This window comes from Triticum urartu, chromosome 3A (genome assembly GCF_056163025.1).
Source record: "Triticum urartu cultivar PI428250 chromosome 3A, HENAU_Tu73, whole genome shotgun sequence".
Classification (NCBI taxonomy): domain Eukaryota; kingdom Viridiplantae; phylum Streptophyta; class Magnoliopsida; order Poales; family Poaceae; genus Triticum; species Triticum urartu.
In genome coordinates, this window is record NC_141875.1 from 120,488,815 (window position 1) to 120,500,615 (window position 11,801).

An 11,801-nucleotide genomic window follows, 5' to 3' on the forward strand; every position below is an offset into this window, starting at 1 on the left:
GGTCACACCGCAACAACTTCCCTTCTTTGCACCGGTGGGATGCACGTACGAGATCCCCACAACAGAGTGGGCCCGCAAACTCCTTTTTACCGAAGGCGGGATGTACCGGAGTTGCATCCGCCGTTGGCGTTGTTTGCGATTCGTGCCACTCGATGGCCCACATGTTTGTATATCAATGTATTCCATCTTCTGGGCCGCTGTATTCACCATTACATCCTATCAATTGTTGGCCTCACTTGTTTTTAACCCCTTGTGTTTACCCCCCTCAGTCCTCACCCACCCTAGCCCCCTTCCATTTTTACCGCAATCATATCTTCTTTTCTGGGGTGTCGATGATTCATCCGCCGCCGGGTCCCGTTCTTCACGGCTGACCGGGCTGATTTCTTCCCCGCCGGCTCCGCGGCCGGGCCGCTTTCTTCGCGGCTCACCGGGCTCATTTCCTCCCCGTCGACTGGCTGCCTTCCGCCGCCCTGTTCGTCTGCCCTCATTAGTCCATCAAGGTTAGCTATCCATCTTCATTTACTCATTACTTTGGCTACTCATCTTCGTTTGGAGTTTCTAGATTTAGTTAACTTGGGAAAGATATGTAGAAATCTGACTGGTCCAAACCTACATTCAGGATTTTATAAATGCTTTGCTTCTCTAACCCTAGATCCCCATGTGTATATTCGAAAATGGTGGAGCTCATTAGTACTGAGATGTTCGAACTGAAATAGTTTTTTGGTACAGAAACTGTGATTGAAATATGTTATTTATTACCCTTAACATGAATCTGATCGTGCTAGTGAAATTCCTATTCTACAAAATTTCTGTTTTCATTGAAACACAATTTTGAAGTTCAGAGTGTCAATTGTTATTGAAATAAGATGGCACATAATTCTTATTGAAATGTTAGATATAGTGTTTAGATTGTACTAATCAAATGTCAGTACCACAGCATTTCACATGGTACTTAAAAATGTTGTAAACACTATAATTGTATTCAGCACAGTAAACTAACCTAGTGACTAACAAGATCTGGCAGAAAGGATTCTGCATAGTAAACTAACATAGTAAACTAATCAACTACCCAAACTGCTACATCCGTACTGAAATGTTCAAGTTACTGTTAACTGAATCTTCTCTTTACCAATTTATTAATTCTACCTTAGCTGATTCTTTATTTCAAATTATAAAATTCACAGATGACTAATTCCGCACGCCGTCGCCGGAAATCTCCAAGCTTTCATAAAACCAACTCTGATGAAAGCTGTAGTGTGGACATGAGTGATAGTGATGTTTCCTCTCAATCAAAATCAACCAGGAATAGCCGTAGAACATCTTCAAAGAAACTTAAGAGAGCTGCTACCGCCGAAGTTAAGCAGGTATATACTTACTACACTTAATGTTTGCTTTGCGTTAAAAGATACGTTCTGATGGCACCACTAACCTGGTGCTACCCGCACATGCATGTAGACCATCAACTGGAAATGCGATCCAGTGAAGATATGCGACATTATAAAACAACTATGTCCAGAACAGCTAAAATGGATAGAAGAATTGGGATTTGGATCATTCATCGACATGATTGAGTGCAAGTTACCAAGAAAGCTAACTATATGGCTGATGAAAAGAGTTGACTGTGACAGCAAGTGTCTAGTATTCAGAAACAGGAAGGTTTCTATAGTACATGCTGTTGAAAACCTGTTGAAGTTACCTGCTCTTGATAAAGCAGTTCCAATGCCCCGTCCCGGTAGGGTTCGTGACAAGCCTTTTAGAGGTAAAACTAAATTCAAGTCTGCTACGGCCGGAAGAGGAGAATCACTAAAGGAAGCGACAGACATGATGCTAACGTACAAAGAGGAGAAAGACAAGGACAAGTTTTGCTCATGTTTCATGAAAGTCATCCTATGCGCCTACTTAGCTCCAACGACTGGTTACCAAATTAATAGAAGTTACCTGCTAGGAGCTTTGAAGGACTTGAGTGACATACCTCGTATGAATTGGTGTCGTTTTGCTGCTGACTACCTTATCGACGCAATTCGTGACTCAAGGGGAAACAAAGTGCACAACCTGAACGTCGGTGGATGCGTTCATATTCTACATGTAAGCTAAACCTTTAAAAAATTCCACATACTATGCTTCCACTACACATTCCACATCACTGGGGTACTAATAAATCCTCTTTATATTGTGTCTACTTGTTCCAGCTCATATATGCGGATCTACTTAAATCAGATTTAGTAACAATACCCGAGGGTTACCCAAGGATTAAATATGTGAGCTCGGTAGTACTGGAACAAATCGATAATACTGGAAAAAAGAAGACACAAGACCATTGCAAGTTCTTTGAGAGCTTACTAGTATACAATTCATGTACTTATTCATATTCTTCATTTTACCAAATTGCACTAACTTATGAACTGAATCTTCGTGTATTCTATTGAAGGACGATGAAAAGTTAGAAATTTTCCCAACTGTGGAAGACCATGATGATGATATTGATGATAACGCAAAATCTACACATTCCATGCCACTAGTTACAGCTACTATAAGTAATGTACCTTGCCAAGAGAAACATAAACTTCCGCAAAAGGTAGTACAAACTTCAAAGAAGCGCCCGTCAGATCAATCTATAGATGAGGTGATTTGTTAACTGTTTGTTACAGTACTTCATGCTTTTTCATTCATATCTTCATTAATTAGTCTCTGTCCGACTTGCAGAATTTGATCAAACGGATTAAGAAGCTTGAAGACCACTACACAGCCGAGCGACAAAAGTTGATAACTTTGTCTAAACGCAAGCTTCAAAACAATCTGCAACAGCTTGAAATAAAGAAAACAAAGGAAATGGCAGCCTTGGTCCAGGAAGAGATTCATAAGGCTATGTTACCAATGAATGATGATGCACGTGCAGGAAGTTCTCTGCATAATGATGATCCCACTTTGACCAAAGGAAGTATAGGAACAGAAAGTCCATGTCACTCCAATCTAGATGAAGTTGTTCTGCTTTCTGCCAAGTCTGCTCAATGTGGTCACCAAACTAGCACTCATGTTGATGCCATCCCACAATTGACAGCTGGCACACCTTCATCTCCAACGTTCATGAATGAAATAGTACAAATTGGTACTCATGAATCACCACCAGCAACTAATTTGGTGAACAAAGAAAATGTCAAACTGGACAATTTCCATCCCGCTTCGTCATTTGTTGGTCAGATTACTCAGTACGAGCCTTCTTCTTCTAAAGAAATTATTCCCACCGATCAGATTGTTCAGGCTGAACCTGCTGCTTGTAAAGATCCATTCATGGAAAGACAAGAGACCATAGAAAGACAAGATACTTTTGTTGCCAATGTTCTACCGGCGTCAAATATATGTGCGGTTCCACATCAGCCAGATTTAGTCCCTGCAGTCATCATTCCCACAAGTTCTTTTATCCTTCCAAACAAGGATGGCGACCAAGTCCATTCACATATTGTTGAAGCTGAGAAAAACAACATACCGAGTGAAGATTCATCAATGCTGAAGATTGTTGGTACTGATGTTCAAGCGGACACTGCTTCTGTTGTACCTGTTAGTACTAATATCACTGGGCCTGGACAGGGCTACCCAGGGGATCAACCAGAGAGTAATGTATTTGTTGTTGAACATGCAAAACATGATTCCATAATAAATGTTTTGCATGAAGTACGTAATACCGTTACTACGCCAACAACTGTTGATGTAATTCCGGATACTGACTTCATTGCTCCAAAATCAACAGAATCTGCATCTGAAATACTTGTTGCTGATGCACATAAAGCTACAAATATGGATAGTTTGGCACACAATGCTGCCTCAGATGTTATTCAACTACAACATACAGACAAGACGACACTTGAAGATGAATTTCAGAACCAATCAAATAAGCAATTTGGAAATCTTGATGTCAGCAAAAATGAAATTGAATCGAAGAAAGATATTGAAATTGCTGATAGTCATGCCACTTTAAAAGATGTTGCAGATATTTCTTCACCACCTTTATCCATAGAAATAGTTGGTGATGTATCAATTATGTCAGTCAGTCAAATGACCAGGGAATATGATAGGATGAATGTACCAGGAGCTGCTACTATTGATACTACTGAACATATTGCTGCATCTACGCTACACGAAGTCTCAAGACCTGAAGATACTGACAAGCTTATTCAGCCTCAACATATTGTTTTCGAAACTTCAGTTCTCCCCGACCACAGATCCTCCAGTTTGGATGTTTTGCAGATAGACCATTCAAATTTACTTTCTTCTATGCCCAAACCAAGCACTCAACCCCCAGGTATCACTTTGCAAATTGGTCAAACCTCACCAAAGGAATCTTCAGCAATGCAAGATTCTGATCAAAAATTACTAGACAAATGTGTGGAAATGATTCTAGGTATGACAACGAATCCACCACCTGCAAATGATAACAACCAATCACTAAGTCATGCTATCAATGAAGTGCTCAGTGAAACCTTAGAACAAACTCTTGCACTAGCAGAAATTGAGACTCAGTGCACTGCAGGAGACATAGAATCATCATCTTGTCAGTCTACACAACAAGAGGTTGCAAACGTTGCCCAAAATGATCTAACTGGACAAAAAGAAGAGGAATCCCAAGACCATCCTTCCAACAATTCAGTTGCAGAAGTAAGTTCTGTTGGAAATATGCCCTAGAGGCAATAATAAATTAGTTATTATTATATTTCCTTGTTCATGATAATCGTTTATTATCCATGCTAGAATTTTATTGATAGGAAACTCAGATACATGTGTGGATACATAGACAACACCATGTCCCTAGTGAGCCTCTAGTTGACTAGCTCGTTGATCAATAGATGGTTATGGTTTTCTAACCATGGACATTGGATGTCGTTGATAACGGGATCACATCATTAGGAGAATGATGTGATGGACAAGACCCAATCCTAAGCATAGCACTAGATCGTGTAGTTTGTATGCTGAAGCTTTTCTAATGTCAAGTATCATTTCCTTAGACCATGAGATTGTGCAACTCCCGGATACCGTAGGAGTACTTTGGGTGTGCCAAACGTCACAACGTAACTGGGTGACTATAAAGGTGCACTACGGGTATCTCCGAAAGTGTCTGTTGGGTTGGCACGAATCGAGACTGGGATTTGTCACTCCGTGTGACGGAGAGGTATCTCTGGGCCCACTCGGTAGGACATCATCATAATGTGCACAATGTGATCAAGGAGTTGATCATGGGATGATGTGTTACGGAACGAGTAAAGAGACTTGCCGGTAACGAGATTGAACAAGGTATCGGGATACCGACGATCGAATCTCGGGCAAGTATCGTACCGATAGACAAAGGGAATTGTATACGGGATTGATTAAGTCCTTGACATCGTGGTTCATCCGATGAGATCATCGTGGAACATGTGGGAGCCAACATGGGTATCCAGATCCCGCTGTTGGTTATTGACCGGAGAACGTCTCGGTCATGTCTACATGTCTCCCGAACCCGTAGGGTCTACACACTTAAGGTTCGATGACGCTAGGGTTATAAAGGAAGCTTGTATGTGGTTACCGAATGTTGTTCGGAGTCCCGGATGAGATCCCGGACGTCACGAGGAGTTCCGGAATGGTCCGGAGGTAAAGATTTATATATGGGAAGTCCTGTTTTGGTCACCGGAAGAGTTTCGGGGTTTATCGGTAATGTACCGGGACCACCGGGAGGGTCCCGGGGGTCCACCAAGTGGGGCCACCAACCCCGGAGGCTTGCATGGGCCAAGAGTGGTGAGGGACCAGCCCCTTAGTGGGCTGGTGCGCCTCCCACAAGGGCCCATGGCGCCTAAGAGGTGGGAAGGGGGCAAACCCTAATGGGATATGGGCCTTAGGGCCCATATTGGTGCGCCTCCCTCTCCTCTCCCCCTCTTGGCCGCCACCCTTGATCCCCATCTAGGGCTGCCGCCCCCCTAGGGGTGGGAACCCTAGAGGGGGCGCAGCCCCTCCCCTTCCCTATATATATGAGGCCTAGGGCTGCCCCATAACAGACGTGATTCGATCTCCCGTTGGTGCAGCCCTGCATCTCTCTCTCCCTCCTCTTCTGTGGTGCTTAGCGAAGCCCTGCAGGATTGCCACGCTCCTCCATCACCACCATGCCGTTGTGCTGCTGCTGGATGGAGTCTTCCTCAACCTCTCCCTCTCTCCTTGCTGGATCAAGGCGTGGGAGACGTCACCGGGCTGCACGTGTGTTGAACGCGGAGGTGCCGTGTGTTCGGCACTTGGTCATCGATGATTTGAATCACGACGAGTACGACTCCATCAACCCCGTTCACTTGAACGCTTCCGCTTAGCGATCTACAAGGGTATGTAGATGCACTCTCCTTCCCCTCATTGCTGGTCTCTCCATAGATAGATCTTGGTGACATGTAGGAAAATTTTGAATTTCTGCTACGTTACCCAACAAGTTCTGAGCGCACCGAAGATGATGATATATCTAAAGTGGGCAAGGAAGATTCAAACTCTCATACTTCTCATTTAGCCCCTAGTAAGTTAATACAACAAAGAAATGTTATCACATATATAATGTATTTATATTCTACATGACTTACTATAGAATTAATTATGTGACTTGTAAATATTGAGATATCAGGACACAATTTCAGAGATATAGAGATAGTTCACATAGCCGAGGAACCTTCATCTCCTAAAACAATTGATTGTAAGCACATCTCTAAGCTTGCTGAGCCTTTACCAGATGGAGAATGTTTTGATTATGCTGGTAGCATAAATCCTTCTATGAAGATGAGAAAACAGCGTTATCAGAAGAAAGATGAGATCACTGAAGGGATATCTGAGATCGTTAAGAAGAAGCAATATCCAATGAAGAAGTTGAACAACCTGTACAATACTCTTGTGGCTAGTAGCAAGTTCCGAGGTTTACGTAGGACACGACGACACGAGGACAATGACACCGGTGGTACCAAGATAAGGATAGGTCCAGCTTCTACAACAGAAAGAGAGTTAGTACAATGCCTAATGCCAAAAGGAAAGATGTGCAAAAATATGATGTGGTTACTGTCCGTGGCACTTATGTATGATTGGGGATCAAAGACCAAGGTTATATTGGACCAGACAATTATAGTAAGCACTCTTTACTGTTCTTACCCATACTTTTCATTCCAGTGTTGTTATCTAACCACTCTGCATTCTAATTTAGACCGAATTGCTAAAAAAACCAAAGAAATGCAACCATCCATATCTATGCAAGAAGCTTAGTAAGTTGGCACTTCAAAATGTTGAGCAGGTAATCTTTCACCATCTACATTATTACTTTCTTTTGTCAGTCCAGCTTACTAATAAACAAGTTTTTCCTTTTTTTTCAAGATATTTCTCCCTACACTATATGACTACCATTGGATTCTGGCGGTCATTAACCCATGGAAAACACAATTGAAATTTATGACTCTAACTTAGAAGTGAAAGAAGGTGAAGACCCGCACAAGGTTATCTTGGAGAACATGGTATGTCATTCCTTTACTACCTGTATTTCATATTTCCTAAATCTGAATTTTTATTTAAATATTGTACCTGATATGTCACACATAAATACTATTTATTCCCTAAGTTTCTCAACAAATTTCAGGCCAACAATCTCCAAAAAGCATTGAATGATTATCTCCAAAAGAGTGCTTTCGCATTTATGGATTTCCCAAGGAAGTATTGTTATGCTGGAAAACAAACAAACAAGTATGGATGCTAAATCTTTTGTTATATACTTCATGAACAATATAATGAAATACTAATACTTATTATTATGACAGTGATGACTGTGGTTTCTGGGTTATAAAAGTACTTCTGTGTCACAATGGCAAGGAGCTCATTGGAAATTACAAGGTTTATTATTTAACACACCTAAATGTTATGGCAATGTTCTATACAATCACAACTTTATATGTACAACTTCATCCCATTTTAACTGTTCGTTGCTTCCATACAGTGGGCAATGGATGTCTTCAGGAAGGAAATTTGCTCTGTCCTAGTTTACCACCGCTTCAATGATCTCAACCCAAGGAGGCCTGAGATTAAGAAGATATCATCCTCCATGAAGACAACAACAGACTGATTCCTCAACCGCGTCGTTACCTATCTAGCATCCTCTTTGTACTGCTAGTTATTTCATATGATGTACTAGTTTCATCTGAAATGAACAACGTTCATTCCGTGCAAGCGCTATGATGTAGGGTACTTATAAACTATTATGGTTATTCGCTGCTTTAAAAACAATGTAGTTATTGCCAGTATGTAAGGAAATGACAGTAGAACTTCTTGCTGTCTTGCAATCACATTATTTATCTCATATTTCCGCTAAAAACATTATATATTGCAATCAAATTCTCTATCATGCTTAAATTATCTATCATAGATATCTAAAATGTAATCTCAAGTCCAAAGATTTGTGTGACGCCCCGAGACCGATGCGCCAGGTGTCTTCCAGTTATTCGCTGTCTCTGCCATGTCATTCGCTTGCGTGTTGCATCTTGTCATGTCATCATGTGCATTGCATCATCATGTTTTCAAAACTTGCATCCGTCCCGGTCTCCTCGTTCTTTCCGCTGTCCGTTCTAAGCCCAGACACACTTGCACGCGCCCGCGGCACCTTCAAAATATTATTTTATAACTGGCCGGAAAATGTTCTCGGAATGGGATGAAAGTTGGCGTGCAGTGTTGTTTTGTTGCCGGTAGGCCGCCTGCCAAGTTTCATCATATTCGGAGTCCGTTTGACGCCCCAACGGATAACTATAGCGGCAATATAGTCGGTCTAACGTCGGACGTTTTCGGTCTCCGGAAATAGTTGCCGGGTCTCTCTCTTCTCTTCTCTCAGCCCAAGGCTTTTCGCACAGCCCACTACCACTCACCGCCAGGCCCAACTTAACCTCTCTCGTCAGCCCGCGGCCGTCCTCGCACGCGTGTCCGAAAGCTGTCCCGGACCCAACCCAGACAGTCGTCACCGTTGGGTCCGGATCATCCCCAAACATCCCTAAAATATCATTGTTTTCTTATTTGGACTCCCTAGCCTATTTTTTCCCGACCGTCCGATTTTGATCGGAGGGACGAGATAGCCCCTAATCTAACCCACATCTATAAATATGAGTATAACCCTAATTTTGAGGAGAGCTGTCCCATCCTCCGAATCCCTCCGCCGCCACCAGTCCACCGCATCTTCCTCGGGATCCTCCCAGATTCTTTCTCACCCAACCAGCGGGCCCCCTCCTCTGCTCGATCTCCCCTGTCCCCCAATCCATCTCCTCCCCTCGATCCACCCAATCCCCAACCTCGCAAGCCTCCTCGATCCTCTTCCGAGCAGGTGCTCACCCGGAGCCCCGCGCCCGCGTCCGGTAGAGGTCCGAGTTGCCGGACCAGCAGATGAGCTCCGTTCCCCATTGCGCCTTTCTCCTCTCCTCTTCCTTCCTCCTCCCTCTCTCTCTCATGCCCGATCCTTTCCTTCTCTGTCTCAGGTACCCTGGAGCCGCCATGGAAGCCCCTACCACTGGACCTAGCCCTGCCTCGTCGGAGAGATCCTCGCTGTCGCCGCGCCCGTTCCCGACCTCCACGACCATCTGCAGCCTCGCCTGATTCATCCCCGCAAGTCCCGCCGCCTTGCTGCTCGAGCGCCGCTCTGCACCTCTCCGCCGTCGAGACCCGTCGTCCCCGCGCTCCTGTCGCCTTACCGGACGGGGAGAAGCTGCCTCACCAGCAGACATGGCCTCGTATCCCGCCAGAAGAAGCCATCCCCGACCTCCTCTCGCCAGACCCAGTGGCGCCGTGGCCTCGCCTCTGCTTCGAGCAGGCGAAGGAGGCACGTCAGCTTTGATCCCTTGCCTCCTCTCATGGTTGCGTTGACCAAGGTCCAGCGTGCCCGCTCGATCCAGCCTGCCTCCTCTCCAGCGCCGCGCCAAGTCCCTCCTCGCGCCGCTGCAGGCTCCCTGCCCCGCCTCTGCTTCTGTAGTCGAGCAGGAGGAAGACGCCCCTGCCTCGAGCCACTCCAGCGCATCGGCCACGCGTTGACCAGGTCGACTGCACGCGCAGTGCTACAACCGACCTGCTGCTGGAAAGGCCCAGCGCCCTGCCGGCCTCCCTCCTCCACCGAACGGCCCATGGCCAATGTGAGCAGCCACCCCAAACCCTCTGTGCTCTGTTGGGCCAACAGATATGGCCCGTTTCATGTTTTTTCCCATAGAACGTTTTTCCTATTTTCCAGAGACAGCAGTTTTGCAGAAAACCCCCTGCTGTTCATGCATATAATAACTCTCAAACCGCGCTTCGGATTAAAATGTTTTAAATATGAAAAATGCTTATAATTTTGTGTAGATTAATATTTTGTCACTTTCATCTATGTTAAAAATGTTTAAACTGCTGTTTGCATTAATTTGCTCCTATGCCATGCTAAAATGCTTTATTTCATAACTAAATAACCGTAGCTCCAAACTTAACAAACTTTATATGTAAATGGGGTAGAAAAATGCCTAGTTTAACATGGTGACATTACTTTGCATGTTTAATAACTCTAAAATTGTGTTTAGGGCAGAACAGTACCAAATCCATAATATGCACATGAGGATTTTCCGGACTTGTTGCTTGTTGTTCCGACCTCATTTAAACTTGCCTAGATAGGTAGTTTTACTATGCCTCACCTATTGCCATGTTTAATAACATTTAATATTGTTGGGTACATAAACGAGAGAGAACTAAATAATTGATGTGGTGTTTCGTCAATATGCAACGAAGTTGCATATTGAGCTCCACTTAATTTGTAGGATTGTTTGTGCATTTTGCCATGCCATGCCTCATTAAAGCGGACATGCATCATACTTGGTTGTGCATCATGCCATGTTTATGTGATGGTTGTTTACCATGTTGTTTGCTTCTTTTCGGGTTACTTCTCTCGTTCGCTTCGGTTTCGTTCCAGAGTTGTGAGGATTCGTTCGACTACGTCTGTTTGTCTTCTTCATGGACTCGTTCTTCTTCCTTGCGGGATATCAGACAAGATGACCATACCCTCGAAATCACTTCTATCTTTGCTTGCTAGTTCTTCGCTCTATTCCTATGCCGCGCTGCCTACCACTTGCTATATCATGCCTCCCATATTGCCATGTCAAGCCTCTAACCCACCTTTCCTAGCAAACCATTGTTTGGCTATGTTACCGCTTTTGCTCAGCCCCTCTTATAGCGTTGCTAGTTGCAGGTGAAGATGAAGTTTGTTCCATGTTGGAACATGGACATTGTTGGGATATCATTATTATCTCATATTTACTTTAATGCATCTATATACTTGGTAAAGGGTGGAAGGCTCGGCCTTATGCCTGGTGTTTTGTTCCACTCTTGCTGCCCTAGTTTCCGTCATACCGGTGTTATGTTCCTTGATTTTGCGTCCCTTACGCGGTTGGGTGTTATGGGAACCCCTTGACAGTTCGCTTTGAATAAAACTCCTCCAGTAAGGCCCAACCTTGGTTTTACATTTGCCTAACAACCTATACCTTTTTCCCTTGGGAGTAATTAACCCGAGGGTCATCTTTATTTTAACCCCCCGGGCCAATGCTTCTCTAAGTGTTGGTCCGAACCGGGCAACCTGCAGGGCCACCTCGGGGCAACTTGAGGGCTGGTTTTACTCGTAGCTTGACCTATCCGGTGTGTCCTGAGAAGGAGATACGTGCGACTCCTATCGGGATGTCGACACGTCGGGCGGCTTTGCTGGTCTTGTTTTACCATTGTCGAAATGTCTTGTAACCGGGATTCCGAGGCTGATCGGGTCTTCCTGGGAGAAGGAATAT

At 44.2% G+C, this 11,801-nt stretch overlaps 1 non-coding gene across 1 annotated transcript; it reads left to right on the forward strand.

Annotated features, from left to right (window-relative positions):
• The first annotated feature begins 239 nt into the window (after positions 1–239).
• LOC125543231 (uncharacterized) lies at positions 240–8,329 on the forward strand. Its single transcript, XR_015599264.1, has 12 exons — positions 240–500; positions 1,185–1,364; positions 1,456–2,085; positions 2,190–2,342; positions 2,429–2,623; positions 2,704–4,650; positions 6,604–7,113; positions 7,190–7,276; positions 7,357–7,493; positions 7,616–7,719; positions 7,794–7,866; positions 7,970–8,329. It is a non-coding gene; the product is annotated as an uncharacterized LOC125543231 (transcript).
• Positions 8,330–11,801: the final 3,472 nt, after the last annotated feature.